Raw genomic sequence first — 18,033 nt, 5'->3', positions numbered from 1 at the left:
TGGATAGAAATTTAGAGCAAACAGTTTAAGGCCTTCCCAGATGGATGTTTGGCTGCCTGGATCCTGAGGTATATTACCATTTCCCCTGCAAAAAATCTCCAGGAGTGGAGAGTGTGGTGGTCTGTATGAAAATGGCCCCCATAGACTCAAGGAGTGGCAGTATTAGGAAGGGTGGCCTTGTTGGAGTGGGCGTGGCCTTGTTGAGTAAGGTGTGGCCTTGGAGTAGGTGTGGCCTTGTTGAGTGGGTGTGGCTCTGTTGAGTTGGGTGTGGCCTTGTTGGAGTAGGCGTGGCCTCGTTGGATTAGGTATGTCATGGGCTTTGAGGTTTCAGAAGCTCAAGCCAGGACTGGATTCTGCCACCTGTTAATCCGGATATAGAACTCTCAGCTCCTTCTCTAGCACCATGTCTGCCCATGTGCTGCCACGCTTCCCGCCATGATGATAAGGGACTAAGCCTCTGCAATTGAAAGCCAGCTCCAAAAGTTTTCATTTGTAAGAGTTACCACAATCACGGTGTCTCTTCACAGCAATAAAACCCTAAGCAAGACACAGTTTATATCCGGGGCATTTGTTGGGACACAGAGGCCAGCTTCAGAGTCTACCAGTTACCCAGAAGATATAGGAAAGACTCTGTTCCATGGGAATCAAATGTGCATGCAGGCGAGGTCGGCAATGGAGGTGAAAGTCACACCCTTCCTTTGAGGCTGGTCCTGGTTCTCTGGAGGTTTGGTCCCACGCTGACCCCACCCCCACCCTCCTGGCCACCTCCAGGGCAGGGCTGCCTACTGCCTCCCTTCAGTGATACAGGTTGCCTTGCTCATGAATGGCCCAGGATTCTGGAGTCTGCTATTGATTTTCGGGCTGCAAACAAAAAAAGGCATTCATTGCCCGATCCCAGCCGCAGCCACACATTACCCACTTAGAGTCACGTTACAGAAATAGCTCGAAACAGCTTTGCTGGAAATGTTGGTCACACGGCTATGGACAGCAACTCTCTGTTTGGCTGTCTAGCTTGGCTCTGGGAATAGCTTTTCACGCTAATAGTGTATACACCCGTCACTTTGATAGAAGCGGGGATGTCAGTATTTATTTTTGCCTCCAGAAAATGATGGGGAGGGGACAGAAAGGATGAAAGAATTTCCAGAAAGACCCATGCCAAACACTCGCCACAACTCTGCCGGCCCCGACCTTCCTTCCCCCTAGCCCTTGAATTCCTTTGGTTGAAGGAAGAGTCCGTTCTCTAACCCTGTGGAGCCTCCCTGGGGCCTCCTGGCGGGAACAGTGCCTGGCAACAGACACAGGCTCCTCTCACCTCTGGCTGCCCTTCAACATCTTTAGGAGCCCCCCCTCCCCAAACCTCTCCCTCCCAAGGCTTGTGATGTTGCCTTCTCCCAGGACCGGTGTACTTGGAGAGCTCCCCAAGTGATTCCAACAGTAGCTTAGGCTGGGGGGTACTTCCTGGAGTCCCCTCTACTCCTCAAGATGCGGCAGTCCCCATTCTTGGGTAGGACAGTAGTTCTCAATATGTAGGTTGCAACCCCTTTGGGGGTCCCATATCAGATATCCTGCATATCAGATATTTATATCAGGATCCATAACGGTAGCAAAATTACAGTTATGAAGTAGCAATGAAACAGTTTTAAGGCTGGGGGTCAGCATAAGGTTTGGTGCACGAGGCAGGCTGGGAACCATTGACGTAGGAGGAAGTCAGCCAAGTGACACGAAGCAGCTTCAGGACACGGTGCCTGGGTGGTCACCTCAGGGATCAGCATGGTTCCCATCTCTGCAGCGGAGTCTCTTAGAGCTGGAAATCTCTCCCCTTCTTGCTGTCCTCATACTTTGACTTCCCGTAATCCCCTCTGTAATATAATTCTCTTTTTTTTCTCGCCTTAGCATTTACTTCTATCCCATATCCTCGTCATCAGAGCTCAACAGGAGGTGGCAATGGTGACCAAGAGGCTGCCTCTACCTCCAAGAGCAACTGCTGGAGTTGCCTGGGAAGTTCATGCATCAAGAAATCGGGGAGATGCTGTACGGGTGGGCAGCTCTTGGAACAGGGGCTGGGTTGCAGCCCAAGTCTCTCACAGGGGTGTAGGCTGTGCCTGAACCTCCTCCAGGTACTCGTCATTGGCCTCCTGATCTTCATGGGGCTTCACCGTGAGCACACAAGTGGGACACTTGGAGTCTGTAGCTGCTCCCAAGTCCGACTTAGAGAGAATGTAGACGTAGGGCAAATTCTGTTTCTCCACACAACTGGAAGGTGGCAGTACACCTCAATCAGCCATGTATCTTCTGCCAAAACCATGATCCCTTTCTTGCCCTTGTTGACACATTTCTGACTTCCTCCACCCTGTGACAAATCTGCTTCTGTTTCACGACCTTCTTCATGCATCTGTAGAGCTTGTACGTCAGGCGGCTGCACGATGGGGTTCAGGTTGACCAGTAGCTCTTCATACATGTGATCTTCGCTGCAGCCCTCTGCCTGCGCCTCAGACTCCTCGGGAACCACCTTTATTTTGGTCATCTTAGCAAATTACAACTCAGTCAGGGCAAAGAGGAACCATGAGGGCCCTGTAATATAGTTCTTGCACCTCAGATCCAAGTCCCACCACCCAGGAAACCTCCACGGTCTCAGGGCAAAGGGCACAGTCTGTTCCTCAGGCTCTGTGGAGTGACCTCTCCGAGTCCCCAGTAAGGTGTGCCGGTTGGCAGATCTGAAACGCCTGCCCTGCTCTCACGGTGTGGGACCTCCAGCAGGACCATGATTCTCTCTGGGCTTGAGACTTCTCATTTGGGGAAGAGAGATACCTGCCATGGCATACGTTTTTCATTTCTACCTCAGACCATACTTTGCTTGCTATCTGTGTGTCTCTAGAATGCATATAAGCTCCAGTAGGGCAAGAATGGGTTTGTCTTTGTCACTGAGCCCAGGCGGGTGTTTATCAGTTAATGCTGGTTACGTGAATGAATGAATGAATGAATGAATGAATGAATGAGCAAATGAATGAATTTGGCTGTTGACAAAGCTTGCAGCTAGCCTGTCCTTGGGTGGGTCCTATGGTCTTGCTCAGGTCAACATGACAAGCGGAATCACAGACTCTTTGCTTTGCTTCTGAGCTGACCTGGTGGCCTTGATCCACACCTCTGCTTCAAGTGCACTCTACCTATTCCCATGCTCAAGGCGTTCCTTTAGAAACAACGGCCTTTTGCAGTTTCTCTCTCCCCTCATTTCTTTCGACAGAAAATTTGCCCAATAGGACACCGAACGTGTCATCTCCCCGGTTTCATCGATTGTTTCTCTGTATCTTCTTAACGTTTGCGGACAGTCCCTAAGAAGTGCTTTGAATTCTTTGTCCATCCGGCGGCATGTCACGCCCCATTGCTTCAGGGTTGGCGGCGGGAGACGGCAGTGAGCTTGGGTTGTGTGAAGACTCCTTGAGTTTCCGTATTCCGGGTCCTGCATTCTCCTGTCTGTGCCTTTGAGGAACTAGAAACCTGGCCCATCGACTGGATTCTTTTCCCGAAGAAAAGATTTCTTTGTAACGATGGATATGTGTGTGCAGATCTGCGTGTGTTCGTGCTGTGAGTGCAGTGCCCACAGAAGCCAGGAAGCGGCGTCGGATCTCCGGGCACTGGAAAGACTCATGTTTTCGAACCACCTCTATCTGGCCATACATGATCTCCGCCAGCCCAAACCAAGCACCCTACCTTCTGGACTCTCTTTTCCTTCTGTTCTCCTCCCAAAACTGCCAACCATATTTTCTGCCTACGTGGACTTACCTATTCTGTTTACAGAAACAGAACATACAACGCATGACCTACGCCTTTGCCTCTTTAGTGCACGATGGTTCCCTGAAGCCCAAACTATATTTGTGTTACATTTATTTGTGCACATGTGTGCGCACACATGCATGTGTGTGCATGCGCATGCATGCACGTGGGCAGGTAGGTCAGAGGACAGTTTGCAGGAGCCAGTTCCATCCTCTTACTATGTAGGTCCTGGGGATGAAACTCGGGTCATCAGAGTTGGAAGCACGTGCCTTTGCCTACTGAGCTGTCTCAAAGGCTCGTTTCTTTTCATGATTGAGCAATATTCCACTGTATAGATAGGCCACATCTTGTCTTCATTCTTTCCTCCGCTTAGAAACCTTTGAGTTTTTCCCCACCTTTTTTGCTGCTGGGAACACGTGGGTGTAGACTTTGTTGAATGTCTGCTTTGAATCCTTCTGGGTATGTAGCTGTAAGTGGGAGCTCAGGTCACACCTCAGCTCTGTGTGCCACCTTCTGAGGAGTCACTGTACCGTGCACAATGGCTGCTTTGAGCCTCACTCCCATTTCCGAAGTTCATGTTGACTTCAGCTCTGCTCACAGCTCACCCGACCCTCCTCGGACCAGTGACTCGTGAGTGGACACCCGGGGCCAGCTGCCTCACACAGACCCTGCCTCAGCCACTCTCAAACAGTGGAGAAGTTTCATTGGCCATTTTGGGCCTCAGGTTAACCTCGCAGATGGAGCTATCACAGCGACTCCACGGCAGCTCCCTGGGGACTAAATTAGAGGCTGAGAAGCACTTAGAACATGGCCCAGCATAGGGGAGAGCCAGGCAGGTTTGGAGACCATGAGTTGCCATTGAGTCTTGGTAGAGGGAAAAGACTCACCCACAGGGCCCAGCTCCAACTCAATTAGTGTCTGCCTGCTCAGAAGGTGACCAAAATAGCATGAAGGTAAGAGAAGGGTTTCACAGTAGTGTGAAAACTAACTGCTCAGATAAGGGCTATGCTTTCCTGATTGTGCATGTGCATGTACACGTGTGGGGGAGGGAGGGAGGGAGGGAGAGGGAGAGGGAGAAGGAGAGGGAGGAAGAGGAAGATCAAGATGGTGTGAGCACACACTCACCCTTACACACACACACACTCACACACTCACACACACATACAAACTCATACATACCCACACACATACATAACTCACACATGCACACTCACACACACATACATACTCACACACATACACACACATACACACTCATACTCACACATGCACACTCACACACATACATACTAGTACATGCATACACTCACATACTAACACACATACTCACACACACATACACACTCACACACATACACACTCACACACATACACACTCACCCACTCATACACACACACACACACACACACACACACACACACCAGAAGTCAGCATCTGGAGCCTTCCTCCATCGCTCTCCACTTTATTTGAGGCAGGGTCTCTCTCTGAACCTGAAGTTCACTGATTCATCTAAGCTGTGCAGCACATTCTGGGATTCTCCCCCCTCTGCCTCCCCAGCAATGGGGTTACAGGTGTACATGACTCCTTATATGGATTCTGGAGATCTGAACTCAGGCCCTCATGTTTGCATCCTAAGACTCCATGAGAAGACTTGTTTCTTCAGCCTAGCATGCCTCTGATTTCTGACACAGACGTAGAAACAGCAAGGAGCGTGACCTGTGTTAGTGCCAAGTCTTGCATCATTAGTCCTTGTCTCTCTCAACCACCCTGGTAATAGAACTATTATGCCATTTGGCAGATGGGTAAACTGAGGCTCTGAAGAGGAGAGGGATCCTGTCAGATGGTGTCAGCAAGATTCGCACCCAGATGACCTGGCTCAGGAGAACACTCTTGATCTCTTTTCTACATCCTTCTTCCGAGGCCTTCCCAACCCCAAGAAAGCTCCCATCTTCCCATGATCCTTTCTGATAGTGGACAGCTCAGAGCTGAGGATGTTTTGCAGCCCGGGGGCCATGCAGGTTGTTGTCTGAGGGGCTCTGCCTGGAGACAGAGTGTGCGACTGCCCTGTTGTCTTTCCACTTTTCTCTGGATGGAAAAACAAACCTTTTGTTGTTGTGACGATTTCAAAGTCCCGCCAGGCCACAAGGTACCCGCTGGAATGCTGCGCCAGGAACACGGCGTTGTTTCAGATGTGCTGAGCTTTATCAGCTCTGACCCCTGCTTATTTATGAAAAATATCTGTCTCTAAATATGGTGCTTTGAAGGCACAAGCGATAAGCTACCACATGTGTCCCCAAAGTGACAAGATCTCGCCTGCCCGTACCCTGGCCTTTTGTGACGGGTACGGTCTCCGGGAACACTGACTTGTGTTCGGGAATTAGTGAAATCAGAGCCTTCCGCCTCCACTCTGGATCAGCCTAGGTGGATCTGGGTGAGGGAGCATGGGGACACCGTGATGCCTCTGTGTGCTTTTGTGGAAGGAGAGCCAAGGTCAGTGTGGACGTCGTAAAGGGGGGATGAGAAGGTGAATTCGGCCTGTTTTCTGCTTCCAGGGCATCCTGGGAGAGGACTTGGCCAGATGCTTATGACCCAGGGAACAACTCTCACCTGAGCGTACAGGAGCCACCAGAAGAGGAAAGACGCCCTGCGGCCTCCCCCATCCAGAGCCCCAGAGCCCCAGAGCCCCGCCCCTCATACATTCATTGATTAGCTCCCGTCTGCTACTGATATCCCTGGAAGCTTGGACTTCTATGTGGAAATATCAGAGGTTCTTGTTCCAACATGTTCTCTCTCTAGTTCCCAGCAAACCAGTTTACTAGTGTAGCTCAAACCAACCCACATACACATCACACACACACACACACACACACACACACACACACACACACGCATATATACATACACATACATAAACACACACATACACATAAACACACATACATACACATAACACACACACATGCTCACACACACCTATATACATACACATACATAAACACACACATACACATAAACACACATACATACACATAACACACACACATGCTCACTCACACATGCATACTCATGCATGCACATGCATACGCATACACACATATATACACAAGAAAGCCTGACCTGCAGCCCGCACCCTTTGCTCTGCCGCACTCCAGGCCTTTCCTAGGAGTGTGGTCGATGCCCAGAGGCTGTGCCCACTTAAGACTCATCAGCTCTTTAGACCTGAGAAGCCATGGACTGTTCCAGAAAGTCAGCAGAGTGTCTCTAAATCAGGGGATGCCATGTCCATTCCACTGCTCCAGCTGAACCCCATCATCCATCCTCTGTGTGCAGCAAATGACACCAGGTTCACACCATGCCCAGGTCTCCATACGTGCTGGGACCTCTTAGCCCTGCATCCCTCCTGACACCTAGATGCTGGTACCAGGGCTGCTGGCCTTGAGAACTATGCATGTGATGGGAAACCATCAGCCCACTGTCTAGAGGGGCAAATTCAGTCAGGGAAGGCCAGTGTTTATCTCACAACAAAGTTGGGTCATTCACAATGCATGAGCATCCAGAGTCTGTTCCAAGCATGAAGGCACCTGTACCTATCCCTCTCAGACATGAGTCCTCCACCCACACCTCACTGCTAGAAGCTTCTTGTAGGTAGGCTGTAAGAGATGCCCTAAATTTGGGGACGTGGGTGTCCAGTCCCATCGTGGGCTCCTCTCAAGAGCACAGCGAGGTTCCACAGACTGACTCTGCTCCTCTAAGACTGACAGAGGGGACAGGGTCATCAAACAGTTGAAGCTTCTGACATGGCCAAGTGTCTTCGTCTAAAGGTCCTTGAGAGTGGACACACTGGGGACCGTATGTGAACATAGGCCATTTCCCGGTCTGCTGCAGTGTGGTCTGGTGACTTTCACTGAGGACCGCACACTGTGCACAGCTGAGGCCAAATGCACAAGAGAAAAGCACACACACGTCCAAGCATTAGAATATCTCACCAGCACATAGTGGGAAAGCCCAGATGCCCTTCCACAGGCGGTAATAAACAGATGGGGTGGGATGGGTCCTTGCTGAGGAATATTATTTAGCCATTAAAAGGAACAAACCCCAATTCCTGCTGCCCCATGGATGAACCCTAAATGTGTGTCCGGCAAGAGAGACCACACCCAGAGGACCCTGGGTTTACATAGAACATCCAGAGCAGACAAGTCTAGATGTCAGAGGTGGATTGAGAACTGGAGGAGGCTGGGTTTCCTTTGGAGATGGAATCCAGCAGGGATTGGAGTGGTTTTGAACTGCATGAGGGTGGCCAGACTATCGAAAGATGAAAACCCTTGATCTGGACTTAGAAAGGGGAGTTGATCAGCCCGTGGATGGCATACCCTGAAAACTTCTTGTAAGAGGGTGTGGAGGGAGGCCCAAGCAGAAGTCTGGCTCAGCGTGACTCCCAAGAGTTTAGTGTGGTACAATTGCTTGCCCTGACTTCAGATCCTGACTTTTGATCCTTGGTGTGAGTGGAGAGGTTTCGGGGATTCTGTCTAGAGCTGGAGAGCTGGGGCAGAGTAGGACTGGTGGCCTCTGCCTCTCTTACTGGCTCTTGTCTTGAAAATGTGAGTGAATCTGACCAGACATGCCCCCTGGTGTCTTGCCCCGTGTCCTGGAGCGGAATGGGTGGCCTTGGTACAGATGCGGTGACCCTCATGGGGCTGGGGGGCTGTCCCTTCCCATCTCTGTTTCAAGGTGTCCCTCAGGCCTTTCATTTCCTCACTTTAGACACAGACTGATAGCCTGGTGACACGAATCAGCCTGTGACGCCCACCAGAACTTTCCGGAGTCCTTGTACGCGGTGACCCGAGTTTCTTGGTCAAACTCACTCTCTGACCTGTGACCTCTCCCTGCCCTTCCCCACACATTGGAGTTGGGAGTCACTTCCTTCTAACTTCCTCTTTCCCAGACAGAGCATCCCCATCCCCCAGCCAGGGATAAGAGCTCTGCACCCAGATTCTGCACGCCCAGCTCTGTGACAGGGCTGTCCCTTGCCCCATCCCAGTCTGTGGGACTTCAATGTAAGCTATTGAAAAGTTGAGGTAGGAAGGGCTCCCTAAGCTGACCGTAGGGAGTGCCCAACACAGTCCCTTTGCATTCTGTGCCTCGAATGTGTGTCTCTGAGGGACAAGCGTCTTCGTACTGAGTCTTTTCTTTATAAAACACAGCAAGCATCCAGACAAACTTGCCCGCCATCAAGAGTTTTAAACTCTTTTTTTTTCTTTTAAGTCTGTGTTGCTTTTGAGACATGGCCTTTCTACATAGCACTGGCTGGCCAGACACTCACAGTGATCCTCCTGCCTCTTCTGCCTCTGCCTCCGGAGTGCTGAAATTAAAAGTGTGTGCCACCACACCCAGACAGAACTCTTATTTTTATACATAAATGTTTTATTAACATATAAGAAATGCCTCAAAAATGACACATTTGGGAGAACACCATAGTGCATGCCAAGGTCACCAGAACCCAGTTGCAAAGGGAGAAAAAACATTGACCACCTTGTCACCCCCAGGGCCCAGGACCCTTGAAGCCCCACTCCACCCCCGGGTCTTTAACTATAGGATGGTTCCCTCAGGAGGCCTCTGAGCTCACCCTGCAGAGAGAGCCACCCTGCTTTCTGTAGAAATATAGTGCAGTGCACTCCTCTGTCTTTCTCCTCTGCCGTGGGGCTGCCCCAAGTCTACAGATCTGATCTGCCTCCCAGGACCTCGTACAAGTTCAGTCATTCAAAATGCAGCCGTAGACACCTTCCAAGGTTTGCCCTGATCAGCCTAGCTGTGTCCCTGTGGTCTCTGTGGGGTGTGGGCAGGGATGGGTACCATCGAGTAGGACCCTGGGCACATGTTGCTAAGATGCCCCAAGCCATTCTTCCAAGAGGTAGCATCAAAAGATGCTCCAGCAATGAGGCCCTGTCTCCCCACTCAATCATGTCAGGTTGGTGTCCCTCACGGGAGCCAATATGAGGTGATGTGGTATTAATAATTTGCGTTTTCCTCATAACCCATAATGGTGGACACTAACTATACCATGTTCAACCTTGTCTATTTAAATCACAGATGTTTAGCCAAGGCCACCTTGATTTTCTGCTTCTATCATCTTTCCCGCCTTAGAGGTGACACTTGGAACCAAGAGGAGGTCTCTGGGTCACTGGGGACATGCCCACGAGGGTCAGTGGAACCCCAGTACTCCAGTTCTTGCCTTTATTTTGTTGGGCTTCTTTGTGAGGTTAGAGGCTTAGCTCCACCAGTGGAAGCTGGTCACTGACTGGAGACAAAATAACCTTTTTTCTTTGTAAGCGGCTGGTCTCAAGCATTTTGTTACTGTTTCAAAACCGTGGAAGAAAAACTTTGAATTTCTGCTTAATCTAGTGCTTCTGGTTTCCGTCCAGGAATGTTCTCACAAAAACACACCCCCTCCTTGTCACTCACACATTCACGCCTCCCGTTCACACCCACGCCTCTCACACCCTGAGTGTCAATCACACCGAGCCATGCCTCATTCACACTGCCCTTGCCTCATAGCCACACTCTGATCTCACTTGTGCGTGTACACAGGTGGAGGAGTGGCTTGCCTTTGGGGCTAGTTTTGACTTGGCACCTGTTATTGCTCAAAGGAAGCTGAGATCTTAGTGTGGAGGTCTCAGTCAGGGTAGCCACTGCACCTTCCGTCTTCTTCCCAATACTGTCTAGTTTGGACGCCTCCTCCCTGCCACAGATAAAGACAGTGTTTGTGTACAGGTGGCTGGATTGGGGGTGACTCAGGGGTTTCAAGTGGAGGTATAGGTGGAAAAGCGACTGAGAAAACAAACCAGTGTACGGCCTGTTGATGAGATGGCCTTGGTGGGTAGCCCTGTGAGGCCGCGTATTGCCTCTGTGGTTCTCAGAGGATGTGCAGTGCCCTCTACAGCTTTCCGCCTTACAGCATGGGACACTGGTCTACACCCTGCACTGCCTCTATCCTGGCTGAACCACTGGGGACACCTATGGGTCCTTCTGTAAGTAGAGCTTCTCACGGGGTCCTGCTGTCTTGATAGGTGGCTTCCTGCTCCAGCAGGACTCCTGCTTAACAGCTTCTTTTCCCAAGGACCCCAATTCCAAAGGATGTCACAGCAGGTTGGACAGCATGTGAGTTGGGGGACACAATTCATTATGTAGCCGGGATGGAAGGGGCAGAGAGGCTGGCATCTCACTCAGGCTGGATGAGAGCCCAGGGCTGGTTGGTAAGTGGGTGCCAATGTGTCCTCAGGTCCCTAGGCAGGACACCAATGAAGAGGTCTCCAGTGACACTCGGTATTGTGGTAGCAGGGCTTTGGTGAGGTGGCTGTGTATATTTATCCTAAGTCCTGTCCCCTGACTGGATTATAGTCGTCTGGGCACTCCCCCCATCTTCAGACGGTGGCCTCTTCTTGTCTAGGTATCGGGGTGTCGCCTTACCATGTGGGAAAGAGATGGAGTGTCCCACTCACTGAACTGAGCCTTATGCCTCGTCCCGCCACCCCCAGGGTGGTGAGGCCGGGGAGGAAACAAGAGCCCCAGACTCCCACTAGCGTTGTGCTGAGTGCTGGCCAGCACTTTGGCCTTCACATCCCTAGAGCCCGCTGCTGGCTATCCCCCTGCCCTGGAGAGCGATCCATCTCCAACCTCGAAGCTGTCTAGACTTGTTATCAGGCCCCTAATTCCTGAGAGCTGAGCGGGCAGTGGGCTGTCGAGATAGCAAGAGGGTGAAGTCACTGGCGTAAATCTGAGGCAGGAAGTCCATTCCGGGCCGATGGACAAGTGTGGGCCAGTGCCCGAGGGCTGAGATAACGAGTCTAGACTCGGCTGGTCATTTCCTCCTCTTCCGTGTGTCCTGTGGGCCGCGCCCTGCCTTCCTGCTTGCCCACTGCCCCAGTCCTGGGAGAAGCCCCTCTGGAGGAGGCCTCACCATTATCTGAGGAGCGGCTGCTGGGGACTCTTGGCCTCGGCTGGGTACAGATCCTTTCCTAAGTCCCAGAGGCCTTTCTGGGAAGGTCATACTGGCCTCTGTCACTGTCATTTCAGTGGGTTAGGGAAAAGTGACGTTTTCCTCCCTCCCATAGCCAAAGGTCACTGGAAGGCCATGGGTGGGGGTTGGGAGGACCCAGTTGATGTCAAACAGACCCAGTTATTTCCACAAGTCCTGCAGGAAAAAGCCAGAGGGAGCAAGCCTTATCTGTGACAGCCTCAGGCTTGTGGGACTCTGTACAACGTTTTTGTCTCTGGAAAGAATAGCTAGTCCCATGGACCTGTGGGCACACCGGCTGATCCTGAATCTCAGAGCCAGAGTGGGAGAAGAGGCCAAAGCCTCCTGCCTCCAGGTAGAAGCCCACAGCATGCAGGGGCTGTGTGCAACCCAGCAGCTGAGGACTCAGGTGGAGACCACAGGAGAAGACAAGCCTGTGTCTCTACTTTCAGACTCTGACACCTGATGGTGTGTCCTGGGGACCATGATCTGGTGGGGGAGGTCCCCATAGGAAGGAAGAAGGTGTTCAGAGAGTCACACCTTCTCAGCCAGCAATGACAAAAGTCAAGACGAGTCCATGTCTGGAGCTGCACACATAGCATTTTGTCATAGATGGAATCCTGTAACTATTGGGGAGATGGCTCAAGAGAGAAGTGCTGTGCCTGGGGCTCCCTGGACTGAGTTCCAGGCTAATGAGAGGCCCTGTCACACACACAAAAAAAGTGGATGATATGCCCTTGGAGTAGCACACACCTCAACATCCACAGCCACACTGACACACACAAACACACTGACATGCACACATAAGCATGCACACACATGCACACATGAGCACACACAAGCACACTGACATGCACACACATATAAGCATACACATGCACACATAAGCGCACATACATGCACACACTTGTACACATATGCACACACAGGCAAGCACACACACATGCATGTGCACACCAAAGCACACTGACATGCATACATATGCATGCACACACAAGTACACACACCATACATAAACATGCTGACATGAACATACACACAAGCACACACATATGCAAGCATAAGTACAGACACAAGCACACTGACATGTACAAATATGCATGCACACACAAGCACACACCAGAGCACACTGACATGCATACATATGCATGCACACACAAGCACACACATAAGCACACACATATGCACACACAAACACACTACCATGTACACATATGTATGTATACAAAAACACATGCTTGTACACATATGTGCACACACAAGTACACTGACATGCATATACATGCACACACAAGCACACACTCATACACACGAACACACAGACAAGCACACACATGCAACATACATAGACATACATGCACATGTACACATGCACACATACTTGCTCCCATGTGTGAAAGTACACACCCAATTTTAAATACCCCTCTAGCCCCCGTGCAGACCTGTTGGAATTACCCTTGGCCTGAGGCTCAGTGAACAGCACCCTCTGAGGAATCTTGTCTGTGAGGAGCTGGGTTAGAATTAGAACACTGGTGGGGCTGAGCTGAGAGCTCAGAATCACTCTGAAGTCTGCTGTTCTGAATGACGCAGGCTGTGTCTTGAAGCCACTGCATCTGTTCTGTCAGGCTTCATGACTACACAGCTGAGAAAGGGGTTGGAATGCCAGATACCATGGTCCTTGTTGGGCCTCTCCTGCCTCCTCTGTCAGGGCTGCATTTTTCTGAGATTCAGTGAGGTCTGCTGAACCCTTGCCAGGCACTCTCCACAGACATGAAAGTCAATGTACACAGCAGGCAGCAGAGGCAGCCAGGGCAGCCTGAGCTCCTCCCAGCTGTGGATAGAGTTTTAGTGGGACCAGACTCCAGGGAAGGGACCAGACTCACGTCCTATAGAACCATGGCAAGGGATGCTGCTGCTACTTAAGTCCACAGGGAAAGCTGTGTGTAAATGATGGGCTGTGTGACTCTTAGTCAGATGATAAACTAACCAAACTGGGGTTAATATGCAGCCATGAAAAAGAACAGTGCATCCTCTATATGCAGCATGAAATTCTTGCCAAAGGGAGCAGCAGGAAATTATAAAAATGTTATAACCCCTTATACAGGATGCATGCACTCTACACACGTGTGCATGTGCTCATATGTTTCTTGAAGGCTGCTGTTCTATAACCACAGATCTCTCTGCTCCTGCATTACCATAGGTACAGCCGGAGGAGGCTGGGGCCCATTTATAGACAGAGCCAGAAATGGGACATCCATGCCTGTCTCGGGGAGCTGATCAGGTCACAGAGCTCAGCCCTGTGGGATTGCATCACAGAGATTCCTGAACCCCAGGCAGAGACAGAGGGCCCAGGCCAGCCCTGAGCAGAGGCACCATTCTGCCTCGTTTGCTGAAGGCTCTTTTAAGAAGTTTGACAGTGGGAGGCCTAGGGAGGGCACTGGGCACTTGGCGACCTCCCTATGTGGGACTTTCTGACTGGTCCAGTGGGAGGGTAGGGTCAGGGGTTATCTGCAGGTGGGCAGGGGGCCCCTTGGTCTGCACATCTGCTGAAGCCATTAAGGGGCCCCCTCTCCTCCCAGGAGGGTTGCGTCTCTTTAGCACCAAGCTCAGGTTTCTGACCTCTGAGCTTCTGGTATCTCTGCAAACCAGGGTCTTAAAGAGCTTTTTACAGTTCCAACAAGATGGGCAGAGGCTAGAGGGACAGCCGGCTGAGTGACAAAGGGCTTCTCCTCTCCGCTCAGGGCGAGATCTGAACCGCCGACATGGGGTGCTGCTGCCCAGATGGTGTGCAGGTGGGAAGTGACATTTGTTCTTGACGCCAAGGATGCTACTGATGCCAACAAATGGCAGCCATGTGTCCTGTGGGGGCCAGGGAGCCAAATTCAGTCCAGCTTCCAGTTCAGGCCAGCAGGAGGCAGCAAGGGGAGAAGTAGGCATGGTTCTTGGTAGACTGCCCCTAAGAGCCAGGCAGAGTGCAGACCTCTGCAGGCCCATCCGAGCAATGGGATTGAGTCCTGCCTGAGCAGTCCCAGTGGTGGGAGGGGACATGGGACAGCTGCAGGAGAGACCATGTTCCTGACCATCATACTTACAGAAGGTTGGGCACAGTAACCATAAATCCACTCTGTGCCAGGGAACCCCTCATTCCCACTTGATAAACAAGGAAACCGAGAAATTCACCCACAGTCTGCCCCTTCTTCATAGCACCAGCAGGTCCCAACGCAGGTCACCTGGCTTGCTCTTCTTCCTAAAAGGGGTGGTAGCCATTTCCAGCTAGCAGCTCTCCCTTCCCATTCCTGGCTCCTGTCTGCAGGCGAGTCTAGGAGGATACCCTGGTCCCTAATGGAGCACTATTCTCAGTTTCTGCACAATCTCTGGGAAAGTTTATGCTGCACAGATGTGAAACACGGGCGGGCTTGGAGTTCCTTGCTTCTCACAGCCTGGAGACACCATCTGCTGCCTGAATCCTAACAGCATGGACTAAAGCTGAATGGGACCCTCTGATTATCTATTTTGGGACTCCAGCCTGCCTGAGACCCCTGGGCCTGCACCTGCCTGGACCCCTCCAGGAAGGGCACATGGTACTGTGTCACAGGGCAGAGAGGCTGGCGAGTGCCCATGTCCCGCTGGAGTCACAGTGGTCAATGCCTTCTCCATTCTTTCTTGGTGTTTATTGACAATTGACTTCTAAGTCTCAGTGAATCATCTCAAAATCCTTCAAGGGATACATGGCTTGTCGATCTTTTAACAGGAAAGAAAACATGGTAGGGAGGCCAGAAGGTTCTGAGCCACGTGGTTCAGAGCTGAGCGCAGGTTGTACTTGCTTTCTACAGCCTTCTGTGACAGGGGTGGGGTCCCCTTCTCCAGGCTTCTTACTCAATGATATGTGTGTGTGTGGTGTGTGTATGTGAGTGTGTGCATGTGTGTGCATACATGTGTGTACATGCATACATGTGCATTTGTGTGTGTGCCTGTATGCATGTTCGTACATGTGTGCATGTGCATATGTGCATGTGTGTGCATGTGTGCATGTATGTGCATGTGTGTGTGCCTGTATGCATGTTCATACATGTGTGCATGTGCATATGTGCATGTGTGTGCATGTGTGCGTGTGTGTGTGTAGGTGTGGGTGCATGTGTATATGTGTGTGCATGTGTGCCTGTATGCATGTTCATACATGTGTGCATGTGCATATGTGCATGTGTGTGCATGTGTGCGTGTGTGTGTGTAGGTGTGGGTGCATGTGTATATGTGTGTGCATGTGTGCCTGTATGCATGTGCATATGTGCATGTGTGTGTATGTGTGCATGTGTGTGCAGGTGTGGGTGCATGTGTATATGTGTGTGCATGCATGCACACACCATGGTTGCAAAAGTAACTTTTCTTTTTCCACGATGTGGGTCCCAAGGGATTGAACTCAGGTTATCAGACTTGTTGGTATACATCAACCACTGGCCTCTGGCTTCACTCTATATTGTGAGAACAAGCTTCAGGAAGTTACCTAGGTTGGCCTCAAGCTCTCCATTCCCCTGCCTCAGCCTCCCGAGTATTGGGATTTATTGGCTGTCATTCCACACTTCTAAATGGTTGGGAGCACAAAAGAGCAATGGGGGTGGGGGGACCATGACACAGAGATGTGACCTGGAATTCCCCTGCATGACGTGTCGGGAAGACCTCTCCTCCCCTCTACCATGTGGTCATGGTTCTGAATCTCAGAATCTTAACCAGCCATGGGTGTGAGGGTGACAGTTAACAGGACCCGCTGTCACCCCAACATCAAGACAAAGCTCTGAAAAGAAACCACCATTTGGTTGTTTCTGTGTGAGAGACCCCAAGGCTTTCCCTGTGCCATAGTTACCTGCCTGGCATTCCAAAATTCTTGACCAAGTGCTCACAGCAGACCCACAGCAAGGTACCGGGCTGTCACACCTACCCCTCATATGCACACCTATACTTTCTGTGCACAGGAAGCCAGCCATCTCATCTGCTGCCTGAGGAAGGCCTGTGGACACCAGCTACAGCCTCTGCAGCCTCTGGCAGCCCACTGGCTGGTTCCCTGCCTGACCCTGGACGACCTCAGTACTCACTTCTCCACAGAATCCGCTTCTCACACCCACACTTATTTCATCCTGACTGGGCCAGGTCCAAAGTCCCTCTAGTCGGTCCCCTCAGACTTGTTTCCCAAGCTCCGTGTCCCCTGTGTGCAGGGCCACCCTCTGCTCACCTCCCACCTGCTGCTTCTGCTCTCACAGCTCCTGGGGAACCTCCAAATTTGTGTCTTTATTTCCAGTGCTTTACCACAGGCTTGCCAGCAAGAAGGCACCTGTGTGAGATTAAGTGCCCTCCCTCCCTCCCTAGGGTGGGCTAATGGCTCAAAGGCGCCCCCTCTGGCCAAGTGGAATAACAACAGGTACACAGGGCTCTGCGGTGGACAGATTCCCTTTCCAAAATCCCCACTCTGTTGGCACTTATTAAACACTTACTGTTTATCAGCCTTGGAGAGGGTCCAGGGGTGGAGGCGAGGCTGGTCCCCCTGCCACAGAGATGAGAGAGAAAGGGCATGGGATCCTCTTGCAGGCTGGGTTTTCCGCCTGGGGCCTAGGGAGCCTGGTGGGGGCAGGGCTGCGTGTAAAGTTTCCTCTGTCCTCCTCACTGGCCCCTGCATTTCCCCCCTTTGGCTCCCGAACGATCCATCAGTCCGTGGCTCACCTGTGAAACCCAAGGCTGGGAACCTCTCTGCTGCTCTGTTACAAAAATCAAGATTTATCGGAACATGACAGGCCTGGAGGGTTTTATGACATGCACGGCGCCAATTCCTCCCGCTAACCTATTTGTCCCTGGTGGGGCGGGAGTGGTTTACGACTGCCAACACCACTCCATCTGCTCCGGAGCTTGTGATGCTGACAGCAGGGACAAAATGTCCAACCCTGTCCGGGCCCCGCGGCGGGATTATCGCTTCAGGACTTGGGGGCACGGGCGGCTCTCCTGGAGAAAGACCCTGGGCTCACCCCGGCTCTGCCTGTGGGGATGAAATTCAAGCAGCTCTGACAGTCTGTGAATTATCTGTCTTGCGGTCTCCCTCCTCCTGGCTCTTTTATCTCCACGGTGGAAGCCATATCAGGGTAGAAATGGAGGGCGTTTTTTTTTTTTTTTCTCCCCGTGAACCGTTCTTTTGACATCTCTACAAAGGCCTCATGACACCCAAATTGCCTTCATCTTGGGAAATAAAGACACAACGTGGGGACCATTT

At 51.4% G+C, this 18,033-nt stretch overlaps 1 long non-coding RNA gene and 1 pseudogene across 2 annotated transcripts; both read right to left on the bottom strand.

Annotated features, from left to right (window-relative positions):
- Positions 1–2,081: 2,081 nt before the first annotated feature.
- On the bottom strand, positions 2,082–2,524 carry Nhp2-ps6 (NHP2 ribonucleoprotein, pseudogene 6; annotated as a pseudogene).
- A 6,652-nt stretch (positions 2,525–9,176) lies between these two features.
- On the bottom strand, positions 9,177–17,598 carry LOC120098552 (uncharacterized). Of its 2 annotated transcripts, XR_005496866.2 has the most exons (3): positions 17,493–17,598; positions 17,267–17,316; positions 9,177–15,030 (listed from the first exon to the last, which is right to left on the bottom strand). It is a non-coding gene; the product is annotated as an uncharacterized LOC120098552 (long non-coding RNA). The 2 variants fall into 2 exon arrangements; XR_010060501.1 differs by having other exon boundaries at positions 17,267–17,591.
- Positions 17,599–18,033: the final 435 nt, after the last annotated feature.

Source organism: Rattus norvegicus, chromosome 19 (assembly GCF_036323735.1).
Source record: "Rattus norvegicus strain BN/NHsdMcwi chromosome 19, GRCr8, whole genome shotgun sequence".
NCBI lineage: Eukaryota > Metazoa > Chordata > Mammalia > Rodentia > Muridae > Rattus > Rattus norvegicus.
The sequence above is the reverse complement of the archived record's forward strand: the minus strand, read 5'-3'. Positions and strand labels throughout refer to the sequence as shown.